This window comes from Falco cherrug, chromosome 2 (assembly GCF_023634085.1).
Source record: "Falco cherrug isolate bFalChe1 chromosome 2, bFalChe1.pri, whole genome shotgun sequence".
Taxonomy (NCBI): domain Eukaryota; kingdom Metazoa; phylum Chordata; class Aves; order Falconiformes; family Falconidae; genus Falco; species Falco cherrug.
This window is the reverse complement of record NC_073698.1, coordinates 36267181-36271072: the sequence shown is the minus strand read 5'-3', so window position 1 is coordinate 36271072 and position 3892 is coordinate 36267181. Positions and strand designations below refer to the sequence as shown.

The window sequence follows — 3892 nt, the reverse complement described above, 5'->3', positions numbered from 1 at the left end:
GCCTGGGCACGCGGTGCCGGGGGTCGCACGCGGCGGCCGTGCCCGGGCGGTGGAGGCGGCCGGCGGTGGCGGGACGTGTCCCCCGGGACAGCGGGGCCGCTCCCGGGCACCGGCCGGCGGCGGGCTCCGGGTGGCGGTTGGCTCCGCGGCCGCCGAGTTGGGCGGCACCGGCCCGGGCCGGGCACTGAGGGCGGAGGGGGGGGGGGGGGCGGGGGGATGGGGGTGTGAGCGCTGGAGTGGCCGGCTCGCGGCCTGTGGTCCCACCCATGGGAAATTTCATTACAAAGAAAACCAACCCCAAAACAAACCACAAAAAGCGCCCCCCCTGCCCCGCCCTCTTAGTGAAATAAATGGTCTCCAGACAAAATGTTGTAGGATTGAAGAGTTCAGGTTTGGTGTTGTGAAGGACTTTATTGGGACTGTGCTATCTGTCTCAACATTGCTGGCTGACCACAAAACTGTGACAACCAGCACCGAGTGGAATTCCCCACCTGACGTGAAGTCGATCCGGACTGACGGGACCCCCAGCTCCATGTGGTAGTAATTATTGCACCTTTCTTTATTTTTCCTCTCTTTCTCTCCATTTCCTGCCTCGACACAAAGGTGTGTTGTTTGGTTTTTGGTTTTGGGGTGGTTTTTTTTGTACCATTAAACCTCTTTTCTTTACGGCATCTGAGCTCGTTTGTGTCTTAATCTCACTCTGGGAATCACAAAGAATCTCCCCAGACCTGACCATTCTGGGCCTGGACATTTAATTGGCGTCATGGACAGGATTCCCTGAAGTGAGAGTGCCGCATTTTCACTTACTTTCCTTTACGTGTGTACCTCTCAGGGACGTAAGGAGTGGACCCTTTGTTGAAATTTGCTTGTATTTTTGTTGTAACCTATGTGTGTGCCTCTCTGAGATGACCAGTCCACCTTGTTTGACATGGGTGAAAATGTTTTGTACAATCTCTTGGAAAAATATTTTGCTTACCCTTCCATACCAGGCATGGATTTGGCACAAAAAAATTGGTATAATGTGCAGAGTGTAACGGACCAAATCATTGCTTTACAAAAGGACGCCAAATTGCGGTCTGGAAACGGAAAATCTGTCATCTGTGCTGTGTTGGGTGCAAGCCTGGTTGCAGCCGTAGAAGGTAGAGATCAACAAGTCACAGCACAATTACAGCTTATACAGTCTCTTCAAGATTTGGTTCAGCCTCTAGAAGGACAGGTAGAGACTTTAAAGAAACAATTGGCAGGAGAAAGAGCTCAGGTAAATTACTTGCAGTCCACATTGAAAGAAAATCTCCTTGCGGGCGAGGAGAAGGTTAAACCTCTTGAGAAAAGGGTCGAATACTCCAGTCAGGAATTAGAGGAGGTGAAACAAAAATTGGACCAAATTAATATTTCTACTAGTTTTTTGAGACCCTTGGTCAAAACTGAATTCAAATATGAGAACGATTGGGACGTCTCTCCTCAAATCACTACTAAGGAAGTTCCATATCTGGCAACTGAACTAGCTAAATTGAAAAAAGATTTTGGCCATACTCCTAAGGAGTCGTAAACAGAGTATGTTTGGAGAATGTCATTGTCTGGTGGGGACCAGATATTGTTAAGTCAAAAAGAAGCCAAAGGCTATTGGAGGCCTGAAGTGTTTTTAATCACCAGCAATCATAGTGCTCCCTGGTCCCTAACCCAGAGGGCAGCCTATTGGGCTGGAGGATTAAATACGTTGGAAAGGGGAGATCCCCTTGCAATTGTTGGGATGGTTGACCAATTGGTAGAAAGTGTACAAAAGGCAGCATGTTTGCAAATGATGTATGACCGGGAACTTAAACCAAAACATGAATCCCCAATGATGATGCCGGTCGATCCAGAATGAATGACTCCTCTTATAAAAGGACTCTGAACTCAATTCTCTGAAACCTATTGACATTCAATTCCAAGGAAAAATAGGTGATGTCCCAGGAGGATAGGGCTGTCGCCACACTAGAAGAAATCATGAACCCTAATTGTTGACCTCAGGAAAAGAAATTTTGGACCTGGGGAAAGGTCACTCAAAAATTGCTTAATTATGGGAGAAAATATGGCCCTGTAGCCACTTCTCTCACCAAACCAGAATCAAAAGTCTTAAGACACACAGAAATGAAAGCACCCCCGAACAAAAGTAGAGAGACATTTCCTGCAACAGTATCTGGTGGCAAAGATATAGGGAACAGAGAGTTTCTGGTCCATGGGATGGCGAAAAGGCATTCCCCAAGAACTTATGGACGGGTTGCCGACGGAAAAATACGGAATATTAGTACTGGGATGGTCTGAAAATCCACAAATCAAAGTCAAAAATCCTGTTCCTAGCACTCCTTTATTGGATCTAACGACCTCCCACAAGCTGCTGGACTTGTTTTGTAGTCTTCTCAAACGTTTTCTCAAACCCCATGAATCAGGATGGGCAGAGAGACTATGGGATTGCTGTTACCCTTGTCAATAATCAATGGGGAGTAAATGCATGCCCTAAAATCACAGCATTCTGCCTGAAAGCTCCAAGCTTGATTCCAAGTCCCAGTGGCTCCAACCATTCACAGAATCCCTCTCATTTTCCTGGCCAACCAGTGTTAGTGAAATTACTCACTATTGGGACCGTACCACTGGTACTAGAAACTCCCATGAACAAATACGCTTGGAAAGCAAAAGATGTCCATGGGAAAGAACACAGAATCCATACTAGGTGGATTGTTCCATCCTTTTAATAATCACCTACCACCGGTTCCTCAAAAAGAACGGAGTTGTTTTTCTTTCTTTTTCTTTCAGATAAAACCCTTGATGCATGCTTGAAGAAACATATGAAGCTATTAACTGTATAATTTTTGTGGTGATTGCTTTACTAATATTCATAGGATGTTTGGCGTATTATCGCAGACAGTGTTTTGGTCGATTTCCCTTTAATACTAAGGGAAACTCCTGTACCCCCCTCCTCGAACTGAGATGGCAAAATGGATTTATAATGTTAGGCCAACAAGTGGCCAATGCTTTCAATTTGACAAACTGTTGGGTATGTGGGAGTCCTTTAGGATTTAGGGACTGGCCATGGATGTCAAAACCGATATCCCCAAGATGGCTTGTAAGTGATCTAAGTGCTGCAACGATTGGCAATAATTCGCTATATTGGAATGAGGAAATGGAACCATGGAAAATCCAGTTTCTGGGAAAAGGAGAGTATCGTCTTAATCGTAATGATAGCAATGGAGTTTTTGTGGGTCATAGTATATGTAATTGGACATTTAAATATGGAGATCACTGTATCACCCCTGGGTGTCGACCCATTAATTGTTCAACTTATGATCGCTCCTCCTCCCATTCTGTTGAAGGCGACATGTTATGGTGTTTGTATTATAACACCAAAGACGAAAATCTCATCCCTCGACAACAAAGGTGGGCATGGGTCAATGAAACCGGACATAAAAACAATTTGATAGCTTTTGGTCTAGAACCAAACTTACAGGGGTCGTGAAATTGGGGGAAGCTAATTCTGTGACCTGTGCCATAAGTGGTATAGTTGGCCAAGCAGTCACCATTAAATGCAACTATATCAGTTGAATAGGAGCATGGAAATGTAATCTTTGGATTAATGGAGTAAAATCAAACAGTCACATTAAACGCCCTTTGGGTTTGAAAAACAGCACCTATTTTGAGACTCGTTGTAATTCTGAAGACAAAAAGGGAAGGGATCGTTTGCAAATGGAACCTGGGCTATAAATGTCACTATTAGATTTGTGGCCATTATGCATATCGAAAATTACCAAATAATTGGAGTGGGACATCTTATGTAGGCTTTATACGCCCCTTCCTTTTTTCTATTGCCAGGCCAAAAAGGAAACAATTTGGCAGTTAAGGTATATGATGACCTAAA

General features: G+C 44.8%; 1 pseudogene; it reads left to right on the top strand.

The window, feature by feature from the left end:
* The first annotated feature begins 728 nt into the window (after nucleotides 1-728).
* LOC129735343 (uncharacterized) lies at nucleotides 729-2304 on the top strand (annotated as a pseudogene).
* The last annotated feature ends 1588 nt before the right edge of the window (nucleotides 2305-3892 follow it).